The 25,055-nt window shown below is 34.3% G+C and overlaps 1 long non-coding RNA gene across 1 annotated transcript; it reads right to left on the bottom strand.

Moving 5' to 3' along the window:
* Positions 1-22,468: 22,468 nt before the first annotated feature.
* Positions 22,469-24,152, bottom strand: LOC143534175 (uncharacterized). Its single transcript, XR_013135488.1, has 3 exons — positions 23,742-24,152; positions 23,182-23,289; positions 22,469-22,711 (listed from the first exon to the last, which is right to left on the bottom strand). It is a non-coding gene; the product is annotated as an uncharacterized LOC143534175 (long non-coding RNA).
* Positions 24,153-25,055: the final 903 nt, after the last annotated feature.

Here is a 25,055-nt window from a genome sequence, read left to right as displayed (position 1 = left end):
AACAACAACTCCACATCCATTCAAGGATCCAGTTTAACCTTTTAGTATATGCAATTTTATTTTAATATATATATATGGAATAAATTTTGAAAAATAAAACTGATAAATGTATGTCTATTAATATCTCCCACCCTCGCCTAGAGGTGAGAAAATAAATCGATTTACCGACCCGAAAGTTAACATGAAACAAACCGGTTTGAAAGCGATTAAGAAGAAATTGTTTTGTAATTTTCTCCACCAAAACCGTTTCCAAACCGAAAACGGCCAAAACCGAGCAAAAACCAGTCAAAACTCGAACCGAAACCAATCTCAATCTGGTCAAAAAACCGGTTTCAACCCGAACCGAAACTGATCATAAACCGGTTTTGACTTTTGTTGACCAAACCAAACCGGTTTCAACCCAAACCGGATTTGAATTTTAAACCGGTTTGTGAACAACTGTACGCAAAAAAATATTATCCTTCCATCCTAACCATTGTTGTTTAAAATGACTACTAAAATTTTCTGATTATCATTCTTATTCTTTTTCTCAAACTTAAAATATAAATTATTGGAAAACCAAGACATAACTTGTGAAACAAGTGGAGCGACGTTCGTGTATTTCCGGAGAGTTTCATGACCCTCTTTGTCGACTCCGGTGACGGTGAAGGACGTGTGAAGATGCCGCCGAGTGGTGGATTGGTGGTGGTGGATATGGCTGGAGGGAGAGGGACAGGAAGATGAGGGTAATTGTAGTTTAGGGTTTCTAAAAATCAACGTTCTACATTGTCGTGTACCAATTGTACGATAAAGGATTAATGTATCGGATACTTTATCTATATATATATATATATGTTAGAATAGAGTTGGGGGAGAAGGAATGTTATCGGGAGCGAGCGACGTGAGAGGGAGTTGAAAGTAAGCTAACTACTCCTAACCTTCCCTTCTAAAAGCTTTTTCATGACTTATAACGGCTAACTAGCTTCATCAAAGGGTTGAGATTCAAACAAATTATGGTTACTTGCATTGGGAACGATAATATATATAATAGAATGTTTTTCAGGGTAAAGTTAAAATTAAAAAGTAAGACAAAAATGAGAAATGTGAGAAAGATTTGTGGTCACACAATAAACCCCTCCAAAAAATCATAACTCAAAATATAAACCGGAAAAAAAAATTAAAAAACCCCCGCCATTCTCGTTTAAAAAAGACGAAAAGACACAATGCCGAGATAAAAGACACAATGATGAAGATTAACAAAAGAGACAATTATAAATAAAAAAATACACAATAGATCGCAAATTATAACACAATGCTGAGTAATATAACATACTATATAAAAAAAGACACAATGTCAAGAAACATAAAACACAATCAATGACGAAAATAAACAAAAAAACACATTGATAAACAAAAAGATACAATACTCTTTTGTCCTAACATTGTATTTTTTTAGAGCGAAAAAGACAGGAGAAACATTATTGTTTTTATATATTTTTTTTATTTTGAGTTATGAATTTTTTTATTAATTTTTTGAGAATTTTTTGTGACCACAAATTATTCTCACCTTTTCATTTTTCTTTCCGTTTATAGAATACCTACCCTGATTTTCATTCCACATCCGTTCCCCAACTATTAAACAACAACTCCATATCCATTCAAGGATCCAGTTTAACCTTTTAGTTTATGCAATTTTATTTTAATATATATATATGGAATAAATTTTGAAAAATAAATCTGATAAATGTATATCTATTAATATCTCCCACCCTCGCCTAGAGGTGAGAAAATAAACCGAGTTACCGACCCGAATTAACCTGAAACAAACCGGTTTGAAACCGATTAAGAACAAACTGTTTTGTAATTTTCTCCACCAAAACCGTTTCCAAACCGAAACCGGCCAACACCGAGCAAATACCGGTCAAAACCGAGCCGAAACCATAAACCCTAAACCCTAAACCCGAACTCTAAACCCGAAACCAATCACAATCTGGTCAAGAAACCGCTTTCAACCCGAACCAAAACTGATCATAAACCGGTTTTGACTTTTGTTGACCAAACCGAACCGGTTTCAACCCAAACAGGATTTGATTTTTAAACCGGTTTGTGAACAACTATACGCAAAAAAATATTATCCTTCCATCCTAACCATTATTTTTTAAAATGACTACTCAAAATTTCTAATTATCTTTCTTATTCCTTTTCTCAAACGAAAAATATAAATTATTGGAAAACCAAGACATAACTTGTGAAACAAGGGGAGCGATGTTTGTGTTTTTCCGAAGAGTTTCCGGACCCTCGTTGTCAACTCCGGTGATGGTGAAGGACGTGTGATGATGCCGGCGAGTGGTGGATTGGTGGTGGTGGATATGGCTTAAGGGAGAGGGACAGGAAGATGAGTGTAATTCTAGTTTAGGGTTTCTAAAAATCAACATTCTACAGTGTCGTGTACCTATTGTACGATAAAGGATTAACGTATCGGATACTTTATCTATATATATATATATTAGAATAGAGTTGGGGGAGAAGGAATGTTATCGGGAGCGAGCGACGTGAGAGGGAGTTGAAAGTAAGCTAACTACTCCTAACCTTCCCTTCTAAAAGCTTTTTCATGACTTATAATGGCTAAGTAGCTTCATCCAAGGGTTGAGATTCAAACAAAATACGGTTACTTGCATTGGGAACGATAATATATATAATAGAATGTTTTTCATGGTAAAGTTAAAATTAAAAAGTAAGACAAAAATGAGAAGTGTGAGAAAGATTTGTGGTCACACAATAAACCCTTCCAAAAAATCATAACTCAAAATATACATAAAAACCGGAAAAAAAATTAAAAACCCCCGCCATTCTCGTTTAAAAAAAGATGAAAAGACACAATGCCGAGATAAAAGACACAATGACGAAAATAAACAAAAAAACACATTGATAAACAAAAAGATACAATACTCTCTTGTCCTAACATTGTATTTTTTAGAGCGAAAAAGACAGGAGAAACATTATTGTTTTTATATATTTTTTTTTATTTTGAGTTATGAATTTTTTTATTAATTTTTTAAGAATTTTTTGTGACCACAAATTTTTCTCACCTTCTCATTTTTCTTTCAGTTTATAGAATAACATGCCCTGATTTTCATTCCACGTCTGTTCCCCAACTATTAAACATCAACTCCACATCCATTCAAGGATCCAGTTTAACCTTTTAGTTTATTCAATTTTATTTTAATATATATATGGAATAAAATTTGAAAAATAAAACTCATAAATGTATATCTATTAATATCACCCACCCTCGCCTAGAGGTGAGAAAATAAACCGATTTACCGACCCGAAAATTAACCTGAAACCTAACCGGTTTGAAACCGATTACGAAGAAACTGTTTTGTAATTTTCTCCACCAAAACCGTTTCCAAACCGAAACCGGCCAAAACCGAGAAAATATCGGTCAAAACCGAACCGAAACCAATCTCAATCTGGTTAAGAAACCGCTTTCAACCCGAACCAAAACTGATCATAAACCGGTTTTGACTTTTGTTGACCAAACCGAACCGGTTTCAACCCAACCGGATTTGATTTTTAAACCGGTTTGTGAACAACTTGTAAGGCCCCCTTACCGGTAGCCCTACTTTCGTGTTGGATTTACTCATAAACACAGTTCTAAAAATCAGTGTTAATTAAAACATTTATGCGGAATATAAAACTTTCATAAAACATTACATAATTCATAACTTGTCTCAAAGCATCATTTGTCTTACAACATTAAAGCATTAAAATTAAAACATCATAAGTCTTCAGATGCCAGACTCTTATTCAGTGCCACGTGTCTCATCAAGCGAGCTGCCTCATCCTACTCACTTGCGTGCATACTAAAAGTCAGCTACGCTGAGTGAGTTCTAGTTAATCACATAATCATACAATACATTCTTACATTTCATACTTAACCTCTTAACTTTCCTTTATACACACCTAAGTGCTTATACTTTCATTTTTACCTTCATACTTTCTTTACATACATAATCATACGTTTTAAAGAGCCTTTTGCCCTATAACCTCACAGATATTATAAGGGTCTGGTCCCTAGTTCTCGAATATTAGAAGGGTTCGATTCCCTAACATCACAGATATTATAAGGGTCTGGTCCCTAACATCACAGATATTATAAGGGTCTGGTTCCTAGTTCTCGAATATTAGAAGGGTTCGATTCCCTCTTCGTTACCATACAACCATACATCATACCTCGAGTATTATTAGGGCTCGGTACCCTTTTCGTAACCATACAACCATACAACCGTCATTTCCTTCTTTTATTAACTTTATTACGTTCATACACATAAACATACATATCATACTTACCTTATTTATAACGTTACAACCTGACAGTACGTGCAATATCCGAAGATCGTTCACGTACCATCAAGCAATCATTCATACATATCACATATATCACATATGGCATACACTTATCACTTAGGATAAATGTATTAACAACACATCAAGTATGCACACAGCCCCGAAAACATAACAAGGAATGGGGCTAGAACTCACCTGAACACGGTTACGTTCACCGTTAATCGTAATCCATTTCTTCAGTTGTGCACGGCTGACTGTATAACAAGTATACGTATCAATTAACTATCACTTCTCATATCATCTTTCTAGTCTTAACTAGTACCCACAACGAACGGGGGTCCGGGGGCAGCGCCCCTGGCAGCGGGGTCTAGGGGCGGCAGCCCCTAGCAGGGTCCAAGGGGCAGAGCCCCTGGCTGGGGTCGAGCTGTCTTAACACATTTTTCATTAGGTTTTAATTTATTTTCTAATCGAACTTGGCTTTAGACGAAGTTAAACCTTAGGCGAACTTAGCTTTAGGCGAAGTTAAACCTCAGGCGAACTTAGCTTTAGGCGAAGTTGTCATCAGACGAACTTGGCTTTAGGCGAAGTTACGCCTCAGGCGAACTTAGCTCTAGGCGAAGTTGTCATCAGGCGAACTTGGCTTTAGGCGAAATTAAGCCTCAGGCGAACTTAGCTCTAGGCGAAGTTGTCATCAGGCGAACTTAGCTGTAAGCGAAGTTATCAATTAGGTGAACTTGGCCTCAGGCGAAGTTATCACTTTGAACGCGAAGTTATCGCTTTGAAGGCGAAGTTGCCCAGTTGCAGGCGAAGTTGCCTAGATCAGCCGCTGTTTTGGTTTTTATTGAGCATTTTGGCGATTTTAACACCCTTGTTAAGGTTCGACATCACCCACTACGCTTCCTGACCTTTTTCGGTCGTATCTACACTATAAAACTTGGATCTTTAAACTTCAAAGATCAAGAATCATACCTTTCTGAGCTTGTTTGGATCTTGTTTAACTTGTTATCACAACTAATCGCTCTCTCTCTAGGATCTGGCTCGGTTCTTCCCTCGGCCGGCGGCGGTGTTGGTGTGAGGTGTGTGTGTTTTGGAGTGTAAGAGAATATGGTGAAATGAAAGATATTTTAGAGTTTGGGGGATATTTATATCCCTTAAATCCCATGGACCTAAGGCCCATTCTCATTTAACCCATCTCAATTAATCCAAGTCTATGATCCGCTCCTTACTCGATATCCAATAATTAACGCGAAATCACTAAACATAACTTTCTTTATTCAACATTAAAATTTTAGGATGTTACACAACTGTACGCAAAAAAATAATATCCTTCCATCCTAACCATTATTTTTTAAAATGATTACTCAAAATTTCTAATTATCTTACTTATTCCTTTTCTCAAACAAAAAATATAAATTATTGGAAAACCAAGACATAACTTGTGAAACAAGGGGAGCGACGTTTGTGTATTTCCGAAGAGTTTCCGGACCCTCGTTGTCAACTCCGGTGATGGTGAAGGACGTGTGATGATGCCGGCGAGTGGTGGATTGGTGGTGGTGGATATGGCTTGAGGGAGAGGGACAGGAAGATGAGTGTAATTCTAGTTTAGGGTTTCTAAAAATCAACATTCTACAGTGTCGTGTACCTATTGTACGATAAAGGATTAACGTATCGGATACTTTATATATATATATATATATATATAGAGTTGGGGGAGAAGGAATGTTATCGGGAGCGAGCGACGTGAGAGGGAGTTGAAAGTAAGCTAACTACTCCTAACCTTCCCTTCTAAAAGCTTTTTCATGACTTATAACGGCTAAGTAGCTTCATCCAAGGGTTGAGATTCAAACAAAATATGGTTACTTGCATTGGGAACGATAATATATATAATAGAATGTTTTTCAGGGTAAAGTTAAAATTAAAAAGTAAGACAAAAATGAGAAGTGTGAGAAAAATTTGTGATCACACAATAAACCCCTCCAAAAAATCATAACTCAAAATATACATAAAAACCGGAAAAAAATTAAAACCCCCGCCATTCTCGTTTAAAAAAAGACGAAAAGACACAATGGCGAGATAAAAGACACAATGATGAAGATTAACAAAAGAGACAATTATAAATAAAAAAATACACAATAGATCGCAAATTATAACACAATGCTGAGTAATATAACATACTATATAAAAAAAGACACAATGTCAAGAAACATAAAACACAATCAATGACGAAAATAAACAAAAAAACACATTGATAAACAAAAAGATACAATACTCTTTTGTCCTAACATTGTATTTTTTTAGAGCGAAAAAGACAGGAGAAACATTATTGTTTTTATATATTTTTTTTATTTTGAGTTATGAATTTTTTTATTAATTTTTTGAGAATTTTTTGTGACCACAAATTATTCTCACCTTTTCATTTTTCTTTCCGTTTATAGAATACCTACCCTGATTTTCATTCCACGTCCGTTCCCCAACTATTAAACAACAACTCCATATCCATTCAAGGATCCAGTTTAACCTTTTAGTTTATGCAATTTTATTTTAATATATATATATGGAATAAATTTTGAAAAATAAATCTGATAAATGTATATCTATTAATATCTCCCACCCTCGCTTAGAGGTGAGAAAATAAACCGAGTTACCGACCCGAATTAACCTGAAACAAACCGGTTTGAAACCGATTAAGAACAAACTGTTTTGTAATTTTCTCCACCAAAACCGTTTCCAAACCGAAACCGGCCAACACCGAGCAAATACCGGTCAAAACCGAGCCGAAACCCTAAACCCTAAACCCTAAACCCTAAACCCGAACCCTAAACCCGAAACCAATCACAATCTGGTCAAGAAACCGCTTTCAACCCGAACCAAAACTGATCATAAACCGGTTTTGACTTTTGTTGACCAAACCGAACCGGTTTCAACCCAAACAGGATTTGATTTTTAAACCGGTTTGTGAACAACTATACGCAAAAAAATATTATCCTTCCATCCTAACCATTATTTTTTAAAATGACTACTCAAAATTTCTAATTATCTTTCTTATTCCTTTTCTCAAACGAAAAATATAAATTATTGGAAAACCAAGACATAACTTGTGAAACAAGGGGAGCGATGTTTGTGTTTTTCCGAAGAGTTTCCGGACCCTCGTTGTCAACTCCGGTGATGGTGAAGGACGTGTGATGATGCCGGCGAGTGGTGGATTGGTGGTGGTGGATATGGCTTAAGGGAGAGGGACAGGAAGATGAGTGTAATTCTAGTTTAGGGTTTCTAAAAATCAACATTCTACAGTGTCGTGTACCTATTGTACGATAAAGGATTAACGTATCGGATACTTTATCTATATATATATATATTAGAATAGAGTTGGGGGAGAAGGAATGTTATCGGGAGCGAGCGACGTGAGAGGGAGTTGAAAGTAAGCTAACTACTCCTAACCTTCCCTTCTAAAAGCTTTTTCATGACTTATAATGGCTAAGTAGCTTCATCCAAGGGTTGAGATTCAAACAAAATACGGTTACTTGCATTGGGAACGATAATATATATAATAGAATGTTTTTCATGGTAAAGTTAAAATTAAAAAGTAAGACAAAAATGAGAAGTGTGAGAAAGATTTGTGGTCACACAATAAACCCTTCCAAAAAATCATAACTCAAAATATACATAAAAACCGGAAAAAAAATTAAAAACCCCCGCCATTCTCGTTTAAAAAAAGATGAAAAGACACAATGCCGAGATAAAAGACACAATGACGAAAATAAACAAAAAAACACATTGATAAACAAAAAGATACAATACTCTCTTGTCCTAACATTGTATTTTTTAGAGCGAAAAAGACAGGAGAAACATTATTGTTTTTATATATTTTTTTTTATTTTGAGTTATGAATTTTTTTATTAATTTTTTAAGAATTTTTTGTGACCACAAATTTTTCTCACCTTCTCATTTTTCTTTCAGTTTATAGAATAACATGCCCTGATTTTCATTCCACGTCTGTTCCCCAACTATTAAACATCAACTCCACATCCATTCAAGGATCCAGTTTAACCTTTTAGTTTATTCAATTTTATTTTAATATATATATGGAATAAAATTTGAAAAATAAAACTCATAAATGTATATCTATTAATATCACCCACCCTCGCCTAGAGGTGAGAAAATAAACCGATTTACCGACCCGAAAATTAACCTGAAACCTAACCGGTTTGAAACCGATTACGAAGAAACTGTTTTGTAATTTTCTCCACCAAAACCGTTTCCAAACCGAAACCGGCCAAAACCGAGAAAATATCGGTCAAAACCGAACCGAAAACAATCTCAATCTGGTTAAGAAACCGCTTTCAACCCGAACCAAAACTGATCATAAACCGGTTTTGACTTTTGTTGACCAAACCGAACCGGTTTCAACCCAACCGGATTTGATTTTTAAACCGGTTTGTGAACAACTTGTAAGGCCCCCTTACCGGTAGCCCTACTTTCGTGTTGGATTTACTCATAAACACAGTTCTAAAAATCAGTGTTAATTAAAACATTTATGCGGAATATAAAACTTTCATAAAACATTACATAATTCATAACTTGTCTCAAAGCATCATTTGTCTTACAACATTAAAGCATTAAAATTAAAACATCATAAGTCTTCAGATGCCAGACTCTTATTCAGTGCCACGTGTCTCATCAAGCGAGCTGCCTCATCCTACTCACTTGCGTGCATACTAAAAGTCAGCTACGCTGAGTGAGTTCTAGTTAATCACATAATCATACAATACATTCTTACATTTCATACTTAACCTCTTAACTTTCCTTTATACACACCTAAGTGCTTATACTTTCATTTTTACCTTCATACTTTCTTTACATACATAATCATACGTTTTAAAGAGCCTTTTGCCCTATAACCTCACAGATATTATAAGGGTCTGGTCCCTAGTTCTCGAATATTAGAAGGGTTCGATTCCCTAACATCACAGATATTATAAGGGTCTGGTCCCTAACATCACAGATATTATAAGGGTCTGGTTCCTAGTTCTCGAATATTAGAAGGGTTCGATTCCCTCTTCGTTACCATACAACCATACATCATACCTCGAGTATTATTAGGGCTCGGTACCCTTTTCGTAACCATACAACCATACAACCGTCATTTCCTTCTTTTATTAACTTTATTACGTTCATACACATAAACATACATATCATACTTACCTTATTTATAACGTTACAACCTGACAGTACGTGCAATATCCGAAGATCGTTCACGTACCATCAAGCAATCATTCATACATATCACATATATCACATATGGCATACACTTATCACTTAGGATAAATGTATTAACAACACATCAAGTATGCACACAGCCCCGAAAACATAACAAGGAATGGGGCTAGAACTCACCTGAACACGGTTACGTTCACCGTTAATCGTAATCCATTTCTTCAGTTGTGCACGGCTGACTGTATAACAAGTATACGTATCAATTAACTATCACTTCTCATATCATCTTTCTAGTCTTAACTAGTACCCACAACGAACGGGGGTCCGGGGGCAGCGCCCCTGGCAGCGGGGTCTAGGGGCGGCAGCCCTTAGCAGGGTCCAAGGGGCAGAGCCCCTGGCTGGGGTCGAGCTGTCTTAACACATTTTTCATTAGGTTTTAATTTATTTTCTAATCGAACTTGGCTTTAGACGAAGTTAAACCTTAGGCGAACTTAGCTTTAGGCGAAGTTAAACCTCAGGCGAACTTAGCTTTAGGCGAAGTTGTCATCAGACGAACTTGGCTTTAGGCGAAGTTAAGCCTCAGGCGAACTTAGCTCTAGGCGAAGTTGTCATCAGGCGAACTTGGCTTTAGGCGAAATTAAGCCTCAGGCGAACTTAGCTCTAGGCGAAGTTGTCATCAGGCGAACTTAGCTGTAAGCGAAGTTATCAATTAGGTGAACTTGGCCTCAGGCGAAGTTATCACTTTGAACGCGAAGTTATCGCTTTGAAGGCGAAGTTGCCCAGTTGCAGGCGAAGTTGCCTAGATCAGCCGCTGTTTTGGTTTTTATTGAGCATTTTGGCGATTTTAACACCCTTGTTAAGGTTCGACATCACCCACTACGCTTCCTGACCTTTTTCGGTCGTATCTACACTATAAAACTTGGATCTTTAAACTTCAAAGATCAAGAATCATACCTTTCTGAGCTTGTTTGGATCTTGTTTAACTTGTTATCACAACTAATCGCTCTCTCTCTAGGATCTGGCTCGGTTCTTCCCTCGGCCGGCGGCGGTGTTGGTGTGAGGTGTGTGTGTTTTGGAGTGTAAGAGAATATGGTGAAATGAAAGATATTTTAGAGTTTGGGGGATATTTATATCCCTTAAATCCCATGGACCTAAGGCCCATTCTCATTTAACCCATCTCAATTAATCCAAGTCCATGATCCGCTCCTTACTCGATATCCAATAATTAACGCGAAATCACTAAACATAACTTTCTTTATTCAACATTAAAATTTTAGGATGTTACACAACTGTACGCAAAAAAATAATATCCTTCCATCCTAACCATTATTTTTTAAAATGATTACTCAAAATTTCTAATTATCTTACTTATTCCTTTTCTCAAACAAAAAATATAAATTATTGGAAAACCAAGACATAACTTGTGAAACAAGGGGAGCGACGTTTGTGTATTTCCGAAGACTTTCCGGACCCTCGTTGTCAACTCCGGTGATGGTGAAGGACGTGTGATGATGCCGGCGAGTGGTGGATTGGTGGTGGTGGATATGGCTTGAGGGAGAGGGACAGGAAGATGAGTGTAATTCTAGTTTAGGGTTTCTAAAAATCAACATTCTACAGTGTCGTGTACCTATTGTACGATAAAGGATTAACGTATCGGATACTTTATATATATATATATATATATATATATATATATATATATATATATATATATATATTAGAATAGAGTTGGGGGAGAAGGAATGTTATCGGGAGCGAGCGACGTGAGAGGGAGTTGAAAGTAAGCTAACTACTCCTAACCTTCCCTTCTAAAAGCTTTTTCATGACTTATAACGGCTAAGTAGCTTCATCCAAGGGTTGAGATTCAAACAAAATATGGTTACTTGCATTGGGAACGATAATATATATAATAGAATGTTTTTCAGGGTAAAGTTAAAATTAAAAAGTAAGACAAAAATGAGAAGTGTGAGAAAAATTTGTGATCACACAATAAACCCCTCCAAAAAATCATAACTCAAAATATACATAAAAACCGGAAAAAAATTAAAACCCCCGCCATTCTCGTTTAAAAAAAGACGAAAAGACACAATGGCGAGATAAAAGACACAATGATGAAGATTAACTAAAGACACAATTATAAATAAAAAAATACACAATAGATCGCAAATTATAACACAATGCTGAGTAATATAACATAATATATAAAAAAAGACACAATGTCAAGAAACATAAAACACAATCAACGACGAAAATAAATAAAAAAAACACATTGATAAACAAAAGGATACAACACTCTTTTGTCCTAACATTGTATTTTTTAGAGCGAAAAAGACAGGAGAAACATTATTGTTTTTATATATTTTTTTTATTTTGAGTTATGAATATTTTTATTAATTTTTTGAGAATTTTTTGTGACCACAAATTTTTCTCACCTTCTCATTTTTATTTCCGTTTATAGAATAACATGCCCTGATTTTCATTCCATGTCCGTTCCCCAACTATTATACATCCATTCAAGGATCTAGTTTAACCTTTTAGTTTATTCAATTTAATTTTAATATATATATGGAATAAAATTTGAAAAATAAAACTCATAAATGTATATCTATTAATATCACCCACCCTCGCCTAGAGGTGAGAAAATAAACAGATTTACCGACCCGAAAATTAACCTGAAACCAAACCGGTATGAAACAGATTAAAAAGAAACTGTTTTGTAATTTTCTCCACCAAAACCATTTCCAAACCAAAACTGAGCAAATACCGGTCAAAACCGAACCGAAACCAATCTCAATCTGGTCAAGAAACCGCTTCAACCCGAACCAAAACTGATCATAAACCGGTTTTGACTTTTGTTGACCAAACCGAACCGGTTTCAACCCAACCGGATTTGATTTTTAAACCGGTTTGGGAACAACTGTACGCAAAAAAATAATATCCTTCCATCCTAACCATTATTTTTTAAAATGGTTACTCAAAATTTCTAATTATCTTTCTTATTCCTTTTCTCAAACAAAAAATATAAATTATTGGAAAACCAAGACATAACTTGTGAAACAAGGGGAGCGACGTTTGTGTATTTCCGGAGAGTTTCCGGACCCTCGTTGTCAACTCCGGTGATGGTGAAGGACGTGTGATGATGCCGGCGAGTGGTGGATTGGTGGTGGTGGATATGGCTGGAGGGAGAGGGACAGGAAGATGAGGGTAATTGTAGTTTAGGGTTTCTAAAAATCAACGTTCTACAGTGTCGTGTACCTATTGTACGATAAAGGATTAACGTATCGGATACTTTATCTATATATATATATATATATATATATATATATTAGAATAGAGTTGGGGGAGAAGGAATGTTATCGGGAGCGAGCGACGTGAGAGGGAGTTGAAAGTAAGCTAACTACTCCTAACCTTCCCTTCTAAAAGCTTTTTCATGACTTATAACGGCTAGGTAGCTTCATCCAAGGGTTGAGATTCAAACAAAATATGGTTACTTGCATTGGGAACGATAATATATATAATAGAATGCTTTTCAGGGTAAAGTTAAAATTAAAAAGTAAGACAAAAATGAGAAGTGTGAGAAAGATTTGTGGTCACACAATAAACCCCTCTAAAAATCATAACTCAAAATATACATAAAAACCGGAAAAAAAATTAAAAACCCCCGCCATTCTCGTTTAATAAAAAGACGAAAAGACACAATGGCGAGATAAAAGACACAATGATGAAGATTAACAAAAGACACAGTTATAAATAAAAAAATACACAATAGATCGCAAATTATAACACGATGCTGAGTAATATAACATAACATATAAAAAAAGACACAATGTCAAGAAACATAAAACACAATCAATGACGAAAATAAACAAAAAAACACTTTGATAAACAAAAAGATACAATACTCTTTTGTCCTAACATTGTATTTTTTAGAGCGAAAAAGACAGGAGAAACATTATTGTTTTTATATATTTTTTTTATTTTGAGATATGAATTTTTTTATTAATTTTTTGAGAATTTTTTGTGACCACAAATTTTTCTCACCTTCTCATTTTTCTTTCCGTTTATAGAATAACATGCCCTGATTTTCATTCCACGTCCGTTCTCCGACTATTATACATCAACTCTACATCCATTCAAGGATCCAGTTTAACCTTTTAGTTTATTCAATTTTATTTTAATATATATATATGGAATAAAATTTGAAAAATAAAACTCATAAATGTATATCTATTAATATCACCCACCCTCGCCTAGAGGTGAGAAAATAAACCGATTTACCGACCCGAAAATTAACCTGAAACCAAACCGGTTTGAAACCGATTAAGAAGAAACTGTTTTGTAATTTTCTCCACCAAAACCGTTTCCAAACCGAAACCGGTCAAAACCGAGCAAATACCGGTCAAAACCGAACCAAAACCAATCTCAATCTGGTCAAGAAACCGCTTTCAACCCGAACCAAAACTGATCATAATCCGGTTTTGACTTTTGTTGACCAAACCGAACCGGTTTCAACCCAACCGGATTTGATTTTTAAACCGGTTTGGGAACAACTGTACGCAAAAAAATAATATCCTTCCATCCTAACCATTATTTTTTAAAATGATTACTCAAAATTTCTAATTATCTTTCTTATTCCTTTTCTCAAACAAAAAATATAAATTATTGGAAAACCAAGACATAACATGTGATACAAGGGGAGCGACGTTTGTGTATTTCCGGAGAGTTTCCGGACCCTCGTTGTCAACTCCGGTGATGGTGAAGGACGTGTGATGATGCCAGCGAGTGTTCGATTGGTGGTGGTGGATATGGCTGGAGGGAGAGGGACAGGAAGATGAGGGTAATTGTAGTTTAGGGTTTCTAAAAATCAACGTTCTACAGTGTCGTGTACCTATTGTACGATAAAGGATTAAAGTATCGGATACTTTATCTATATATATATATATATTAGAATAGAGTTGGGGGAGAAGGAATATTATCGGGAGCGAGCGACGTGAGAGGGAGTTGAAAGTAAGCTAACTACTCCTAACCTTCCCTTCTAAAAGCTTTTCATGACTTATAACGGCTAAGTAGCTTCATCCAAGGCTTGAGATTCAAACAAAATATGGTTACTTTCATTGGGAACGATAATATATATAATAGAATGTTTTTCAGGGTAAAGTTAAAATTAAAAAGGAAGACAACAATGAGAAGTGTGAGAAATATTTGTGGTCACACAATAAACCCCTCCAAAAAATCATAACTCAAAATATACATAAAAACCGGAAAAAAAATTAAAAACCCCCACCATTCTCGTTTAAAAAAAGACGAAAAGACACAATGCCGAGATAAAAGACACAATGATGAAGATTAACAAAAGACACAATTATAAATAAAAAAATACACAATAGATCGCAAATTATAACACAATGTTGAGTAATATAACATAATATATAAAAAAAGACACAATGTCAAGAAATATAAGACCCAATCAATGACGAAAATAAACAAAAAAACACATTGATAAACAAGAAGATACAATACTCTTTTGTCCTAACATTGTATTTTTTAGAGCGAAAAAGACAGTAGAAACATTATTGTTTTTATATATTTTTTTTATTTTGAGTTATGAATTTTTTAATAATTTTTTAAGACCACAAATTATTCTCACCTTCTCATTTTCTTCCCGTTTATAAAATAACCTGCCCTGATTTTCATTCCACGTCCGTTCCCCAACTATTAAACAACAACTCCACATCCATTCAAGGATCCAGTTTAACCTTTTAGTTTATGCAATTTTATTTTAATATATATATGGAATAAATTTAGAAAAATAAAACTGATAAATGTATATCTATTAATATCTCCCACCCTCGCCTAGAGGTGAGAAAATAAACTGATTTACCGACCCGAAAATTAACGTGAAACAAACCGGTTTGAAACCGATTAAGAAGAAACTGTTTTGTAATTTTCTCAACCAAAACCGTTTCCAAACCGAAAACGGCCAAAACCGAGCAAAAACCGGTCAAACTTGAACCGAAACCAATCTCAATCTGGTCAAAAAACCGGTTTCAACCTGAACTGAAACTGATCATAAACCGGTTTTGACTTTTGTTGACCAAACCGAACCGGTTTCAACCCAACCGGATTTGATTTTTAAACCGGTTTGGGAACAACCGTACGCAAAAAAATATTATCCTTCCATCCTAACCATTGTTGTTTAAAATGACTACTCAAATTTTCTGATTATCTTTCTTATTCTTTTTCTCAAACGAAAAATATAAATTATTAGAAAACCAAGACATAACTTGTGAAACAAGTGGAGCGACGTTCGTGTATTTCCGGAGAGTTTCAGGACCCTCGTTGTCGACTCCGGTGATGGCGAAGGACGTGTGATGATGCCGACGAGTGGTGGATTGGTGGTGGTGGATATGGCTGGAGGGAGAGGGACATGAAGATGAGGGTAATTGTAGTTTAGGGTTTCTAAAAATCAACGTTCTACATTGTCGTGTACCTATTGTACGATAAAAGATTAACGTATCGGATACTTTATCTATATATATATATATATATATATATATTAGAATAGAGTTAAGGGAGAAGGATTGTTATCGGGAGCGAGCGACGTGAGAGAGAGTTGAAAGTAAGCTAACTACTCCTAACCTTCCCTTCTAGAAGCTTTTTCATGACTTATAACAGCTGAGTAGCTTCATCCAAGGGTTGAGATTCAAACAAAATATGGTTACTTGCATTGGGAACGATAATATATATAATAGAATGCTTTTCAGGGTAAAGATAAAATTAAAAAGAAAGACAAAAATGAGAAGTGTGAGAAGAATTTGTGGTCACACAATAAACCCTTCCAAAAAATCATAACTCAAAATATACATAAAAACCGAAAAAAATTAAAAACCCCCGCCATTCCCGTTTAAAAAAAAAGACGAAAAGACACAATGCCGAGATAAGAGATACAATGATTAAGATTAATAAAAGACACAATTATAAGTAAAAAAATACACAATAAATCGCAAATTATAACACAATGTTGAGTAATATAACATAATATATAAAAAAGACACAATGTCAAGGAAAAAGACACAAGAAAATAAACAAAAAAACTCATTGATCAACAAAAAGACGCAGTGATCTTTTTTCCTAACATTGTATTTTTTAGAGCGAAAAAGACAGGAGATGCATTATAGTTTTTATATATTTTTTTATTTTGAGTTATGAATTTTTTATTAGTTTTTTGTGACCATAAATTATCCTCACCTTCTCATTTTTCTACTCGTTTATAGAATAACCTCCCTGATTTTCATTCCACGTCCATTCCCAAACTATTAAACAACAACTCCACATCCATTCAAGGATCCTGTTTAACCTTTTAGTTTATGCAATTTTTTTTGAATATATATATATGGAATAAATTTTGAAAAATAAAACTCATAAATGTATATCTATTAATAACACCCACCCTCGCCTAGAGGTGAGAAAATAAACCGATTTACCGACCCGAAAATTAACCTGAAACCAAACCGGTTTGAAACCGATTAAGAAGAAACTGTTTTGTAATTTTCTCCACCAAAACCGTTTCCAAACCGAAACCGGCCAAAACCGAGCAAATACCGGTCAAAACCGAACCGAAACCAATCTCAATCTGGTCAAGAAACCGCTTTCAACCCGAACAAAACTGATCATAAACCGGTTTTGAATTTTGTTGACCAAACCGAACCGGTTTCAACCCAAACCGGATTTGATTTTTAAACCGGTTTGTGAACAACTGTACGCAAAGAAATAATATCCTTCCATCCTAACCATTATTTTTTAAACTGACTACTCAAAATTTCCGATTATCTTTCTTATTCCTTTTCTCAAACGAAAAATATAAATTATTGGAAAACCAAGACATAACTTGTGAAACAAGGGGAGCGACGTTCGTGTATTTCTGGAGAGTTTCCGGACCCTCGTTATCGACACCGGTGATGGTGAAGGACGTTTGATGATGCCGACGAGTGGTGGATTGGTGGTGGTGGATATGGCTTGAGGGAGAGGACAGGCAGATGAGGGTAATTGTTGTTTAGGGTTTCTAAATCAACGTTCGACATCGTCGTGTACCTATTGTACAATAAAGGATTAATGTGTCGGATACTTTATCTATATATATATATATATACACATATATATATATATTATAATAGAGTTGGGGGAGAAGTAGTGTTATCGGGAGCGAGCGACGTGAGAGAGAGTTGAAAGTAAGCTAACTGCTCCTAACCTTCCCTTCTAGAAGTTTTTCATGACTTATAACGGCTGAGCAGCTTCATCCCAGGGTTGAGATTCAAACAAAATATGGTTACTTGCATTGGCAACGATAATATATATAATAGAATGCTTTTCAGGGAAAAGTTAAAATTAAAAAGGAAGACAAAAATGAGAAGTGTGAGAAGGATTTGTGGTCACACAATAAACCCCTCCAAAAAATCATAACTCAAAATATACATAAAAACCAGAAAAAAAAAACCAAAATGTTTCCCCCCGTCATTCCCGCTTAAAAAAAAGACGAAAAGACACAATGCTGAGATAAAAGACACAATGATGAAGATTAACAAAAGACACAATTATAAATAAAAAAATCCACAATAAATTGCAAATTATAACACAATGTTGAGTAATATAACATAATATATAAAAAAAAGACACAATTTTAAGGAAAAAGACACAATCAATGACGAAAATAAACAAAAAAACACAATGATAAACAAAAAGACACGATGATCTTTTTTCCTAACATTGTATTTTTTAGAGCGAGATAGACAAGAAAAACATTATTGTTTTTATATTTTTTTTTATTTTGAGTTATGAATCTTTAAATAATTTTTTGAGGATTTTTTGTGACCACAAATTATTCTTACCTTCTCATTTTTCTTCCCGTTTATAGGATAACCTGCCGTGATTCTCATTCCACATCCATTCCCCAACTATTAAACATCAACTCCACATCCATTCAAGGATCCAGTTTAACCTTTTAGTTTATGCAATTTTATTTTAATATATATATGGAATAAATTTTGAAAAATAAAACTCATAAATGTAGATCTATTAATATCACCCACCCTCGCCTAGAGGTGAGAAAATAATCCGATTAACCGACCCAAAAATTAACCTGAAACCAAACCAGTTTGAAACCGATTAAGATGAAACTGTTTTGTAATTTTCTCCACCAAAACCGTTTCAAAATCGAAACCGGCCAAAACCGAGCAAATACCGGTCAAAACCCGAACCGAAACCAATCTCAATCTAGTCAAGAAACCGAAAATAAGTGCCCGGGCCGGTCGCCCACATCGCCCTATGCCCAAGCCGCCCCTGATGAGCATGTACACTTGCATACGTTGTAGTACCCCTTAACAAAAGAATATAATTATCAATGGACAAACAATCATTAAGAATCAATGGAAAAAGATGTGATCAACATACCTAAACACACCCAGTTCTTGATCATATTCAGTCCGGATGAAACCTCTCGTCACCTGGTGGCTGCACATAATAAATTTAAATGTTTTAAACTTTTCTAAGGATCAAAAAGGACCAAAAAGAATGATTTACAATATACCAAAGTCAACAAGGAACAGTTTCCTCTCATATGATATCCCTGGACAACCAAACAATAAATTCTCGGGCTTAACATCGCCATGTACGAAGCTGTGAAGTTTTACATCCAATACCATGTAAGAAATAGTAAGCAAGTGTAAAATAAAGCACAAACAAAACCTACCCTGTAGAGTGTATATCCTCTAATATAGAGATGGCTTCTATAGCTATGGACGCAACCATTTCAATCGACATCCTAAGCGCACATGAGAAAAATCGAAGATATAATAATAATAATAATAATAATAATAATAATAATAATAATAATAATAATAATAAGACTGCAACTGGTTAGTTAATGTTTTACTAATAAACATAGACATCTGCATCTGCAATAGATTTACATATGTTGGTTGTTACTCAAGACATCCATTAAGCTAGGTCCAAGCATACAGAGGCGGACTCAAGTGTATAGGAAGGGGGGCAGCCGCCCCCCTTAAAAAAATATATATATAGTGTAACTTTTAAGTGAAAATCCTGATTGCCCTTCTTAAAAAATCTGGTTAAGGTCTCCTGTTGCCCCAAATCCCTAAACTTTTAGCACATACTCATCTGAATTTTTCCGGCAAACAGTGGCGGTGCACATTGGTTTCTCTGTTGTTGAATGCAAAGAACATGCAGATGAGGAGGAAGAAGATAAGTTGTACTTGTTAGGGTTAATAATTGTTTTATCTAGCATAAGATGGGCATTTTCAAATAAAGCCCAACCAAAAATTAAAATAAAAAGTCTATTTTTAACACTATATATGGGCCGGAAACTTACAATCTGTAACCTAAGTTGTAATTACTTTATTACTTTTTAAATGAATTAATAATATGCCAAATTCTTTATTATCCTATGCTTTTTGCCTTTTTGGTGTTTAATCTGAAATTTGCTATTTATGTTACTATTATTTTAGTATAACACTACACATCTAGTTTGTGGAGTTCATATAATAGGCACATTCATGTTTTAATATATATATATATATATATATATATAAACATAAATATAATTATGTGAAATTTAGTTCAGTTTTAATTTTTTATCATGTCTCTCAGATCGACCTGACCCGGTATGAATTGAAAAACATATTATTATATTGTGATACTCATACGATGCTTAAAAATTTCCGCCCCTCAAAAAAAAAATTCATGGGTCCACCACTGCAAGCATATCCATAACCTTGACCAATTATCAACAACAACAACGTTAGCAAAGAGTATTGTCGAAACTTAAATACAAATACATAAATAGTAAACTAGCTAGAGGTACCGTTATGTAATAATCACCCTGCCTGCCTTTATAATGAACACGTGGCACACCAGGAGTTCCACTTAGAATACTGGCAACCAAACATATTATAAATTTTAGCTACATATGACAATTAGAATGTCATAAAAATGGTTACTTTTAAACTTCCCACTCGTATGGTGGTTTACAGTGTTCAAACTTCACTGCAACCTATAATATAATATAGTTTGAATCAGTGAATCACATACGATAGCATTCATAAATGTAGACAAACCATACCTCTAACGGAGCTGTTTCTTGTTCATTAAGATTTAAGACGTCGTTCAACATGTACCGTCCCATATCCCCCTTTCCCAAGCTTTCTCTGAATGTTATACGGTGGAGAACCGCCAACCTCAACCTATGGAATTAAAATTGGTTGATAATTACAAATATAGATAGAGGCCTCACTTTCTAATACCAAAAATTCATCTTTGGCTATCTGAACTGCTATGTTAGAAACGCCCAAATTCCAACAATAAACTTTTTATTTTTATTTTTTTGGTATTTTTCATTTGTTAAAAGATAGTGTTTACATTGATATAGAAGGCAAGCGGGCAACTAACTAGCTAGTCATAGCAAAAGCAAGTCTTTTAAAACTAAAATTTACATATCACGAGGTCATACATTACATTACTATGTATAAACCAAACCAAACGTATTGAATATATACACTCAAGCATGCATCATGGTATTAACAAATATCTAATCCACGTACTATATTATTAACAATAAGACTTCTTGTTATATTTTATTTATGGTGAATTAACTTTTCTGGGAGTGAATCCGTGCGGCCTTCAACGTTGCTATCGCTATCGTAGTCATTAGAGACACTCGTTTCCTCGACTTCTTCGGCTTCGTTTACTCCCTTCTCTTTATTCATCACTAATCTCACTGAACACAAGAAACAAACGGTAGATAGTTTTGAATTTGTTAGGTATATAGTGATACGAACCTTAAGGAACATCTTAAGAAATAATTAATTACATTTAGCACATGAGGATATTATTGTTTATTTATGCATTAATTTTTAATCCAGGGTTTGGAGAGTCTGTCAAAAGTAATACTTGATATATTTTTGTTTATCGGCGAAAGATTCCTCCTATAAAAGGCTTACCCTCTTTCTTGCATTTCAAGTTTTGCTAAAAAGGGATAGAGAGACGGATCATTTAAGGAATCAACACTATCCAACTCTTACTAAGGTAATTTTTTTCAAAAAAGTTAATCTATAGGATTGAGTTTACGTACAATAATCGCTTAATGTACATTACGTATGCGAAATATGTTCAATGTTAAGAAAAGAACAAAAACGTTCAAGCCAAATTCCAAAATCTAAAACGTTCAGGCTTAAAACCTAAAACGTCCAAGCTTAAATCCTGGTACATTTGAGGTTAAAACCTATCACTTAAAACTCAAAATTGATCGATTGAAGCTTCAGACAGTACTCACGACGGTGGACTTTTACGGGGCGACAGAGTTGGTAGATGGCGAACAGATCGCGCAATTGTGATTCTAGTGTTAGCGTGTTTTTGAAATCAAGGGTTAAGGGTGTCGCGTACGTAATGTACGATAACGGATTTATGTATTGGATCATTTATCTATACATATACATATACATACATATACATATACGTATGCATATACGTATATAAAACTTTAAAAGTTCTAAAGAATTACTTTTAATTAAAAATAAAAAATATTTTCAACTTTTGTTTCTTCCATTCTTCTTATATTTTATTACCATTCATCGGAAAAAATATATAAAAAAAAGACGATGTAATACACATATGTATTAGTGTGCAATACTGTTGTATTACACATGTGCATTAATGTGTATTTTTATGTTCAGTAGTGTTTAATTACATATATTTATTACTGGTCTATTTGTCCATGTGATACACAGGTTATAAAAAAATATATTTAAAACATTTTAATAAATATAATATATGAAATTATTTGGTACTTCTATTTATTCATCTTGTTGGAAAGAACATTTTGTTTCTTTCCTGACAAATAGCACATAAACAAAAATCATAGTTTGCATATTCATCTCTGCAATCCCTTAACAACATGTCAGCAACACAAAGTGAAAGAAAAAAACGGCTTGGGTACAAACTTCAGCTCTTTGCATCTTGGGGATGGTGAGGTGGCTATGAAAACCAGCAATTGGCGAGATCCACTATCTATTTGTCTCATCATTCCTACATATTTCTTCAATGAGTTCGATTTGTAGCGGTGTTCTCCTCCACGCCAAAACTGTGTTGTTGCACCAAGCTTCATTTAAACATATCAAACACAAAAAACAAACCACCATTAGAATAAAAAATAACTCTTCTTATGTTGACCCGGGCTTTCATAGTCGCTAGGTCTAGAGTCTTTGACACCAATATTGACCCATATCTGAATTACTTATTAACTCAAATACTCAAACCAAAAGAGTTAAACTCTCAATTCGAACATATTAAGCCAAATTAGGTATCAAAAACTTGAAAATTAGACATGCCCTAATAAAACATTACAACAATTTTAAAATGTATACTTAGTTGGTTAACTGAGTATATTGGTGGTTGTATTTGTTCAAAACTATTGGGTTTTAATAAAAGCATAGCAACTTCAATCAACTGAAAACTTACAACCCAAAGTAATATGTTTTATATATGTTCTTTTAAAAAAAACTTATCATGATTAAGCAACTATTATATAGAAAGAATCATAAAAATAATACACAATACGATTTTATGTACCTAACTCCATTTCAAAACGGATATTTTTCTTCGAATGTACAAAACTTTGAGCTTTACTTCATCCCGAGGTTCCATCCTTGGCTTCAATGCAGTTGTAACCAAGAATCCCTACATTAAGGAAGCATTCAAGTAAGTAGAATAAACATAAAAAAATCACAATAGTTTCTTTTGTCTTCACAAAACCAAACCATATGCATGAATGTTTGACCTCTAAAAGTCAAACCAACGCATCCCTTAGATTCGAATGGACCAAATTGGGCCAGCCTATAAAATTAAATTGACATAAATGCCCTTGCGTATGAGTGCTAAAAGGCCTAGGTTCCATCGCCAAGTGGCTGCATAAAAGTTCAGTTACTATGACTGTATTTATGTTTCAATTTTCAGTTGCAAAATGCATATGGGTCAAAAAGCATATTAGTGCTCTATTCATATAACTCACACCTCTTTAAAACATCAATTGTTAACGGTCAAATCGGATTGGACGACAAATCATCTACCTTTGAAGCACATATATGTATAAGATAAAAAACATGAAGTAATAAAAGATCAACGTGATGTACCTTTCCGTGGCCCTCTTTTGTCTAAGCATATAGAATTCATAATCCAATAGCTTCTAATTGTTTGTCCCCACATCAATGGTTTTCCATCATCACCCATTCTCTGTCCTGAAAAGCAAACCAATTGAGAATTTGTAAACATACTGGCATACTACTACATCAAAAAGTACTAATTACTTTCAATTTTACACTCACATAAAACCAACAAATATTTACCAATTTGTTTACATTTTTGCTACACCTAAAAGATAATATCATACATAATTTTACTTAAAAATGTTGGTCGTTAAGTAGCCAAACGAAAGAGAAGCAAAAAAGTTGAAATTATGAACGTAGATTAGTATATTTTAATAAAGCATTGTCATTGTTGAATTGTTTGTTTGTCCCCCATAGCTGATAGAAAGAATTCAGGCAATAAAAAGAATATCATTTTGTAGTCAAATAATATCAGTTAAATTTTTTCTAATAAATTATCCCGGTTTTAACAAATTGACCAAATATAAAACCAACCTACATGTTGTTAACCAAAAACCGAATTATCGAACACTGACCGGTTAATACAAATCTATCTTTGCAAGATGTTTTTTCCACTAAAACCGAAGAAGGTTATCGAAAACTTTTTTCACTCATACTTTGTATTTTTGTTTCTAGTTACTCAAAGTAATTTCCCTTTATTACAACCAAAAAAATAAATCTATTTCAAAGATAATCATAACCCAGTTCAATAATTTGAGGAAAATGTGACCTAAAATAATATCATCTTTCAAGTTTCAACATATTAATCAAAATTAGTGCCAATTAAGAAAATAAACCCAAAATTTCAACCATAATTTTCACAAAGCATACCATTTTTAACCTTCTTTGACGATTTCCACCGTAACGCCTTTCATACTTCATCTCTATCAACGCAACTGCTCCGACGAAAAACTTTTGTTCCTCTGATTTAACACTTAACGATTAACAAATCACAGATCTGATGTATATGGTTAATCCTAAATACGGATCTAGCTCATTATCACGATTGATTATATGTTGTATATGTGTATATATTATCAGTAGTATAAATATTATTAATAAACTTAATATGAAGATTGAGAGAGAGAACGGACAGGGTTTCGTTAATTAACATTCAAATCTTAACTTAAACAGTGACCAGGTCACTATATATAGAAGATAGACCTAGTTCGTTAACATCCCCTAACGAACTATGGTGTACTTCGTTACATACAATAAATGTGAAATAATCTTAACGAGTCACCCCCTGATTCATTAAACATCCTTAATGAATCAGGAGGGTCTTAACTTATATCTAATTCG

Source organism: Bidens hawaiensis, unplaced genomic scaffold (assembly GCF_021521415.1).
Source record: "Bidens hawaiensis isolate Kalapana, Puna unplaced genomic scaffold, B.hawaiensis_p1.1 tig00010099_1, whole genome shotgun sequence".
Classification (NCBI taxonomy): Eukaryota; Viridiplantae; Streptophyta; class Magnoliopsida; order Asterales; family Asteraceae; genus Bidens; species Bidens hawaiensis.
The sequence above is the reverse complement of the archived record's forward strand: the minus strand, read 5'-3'. Positions and strand labels throughout refer to the sequence as shown.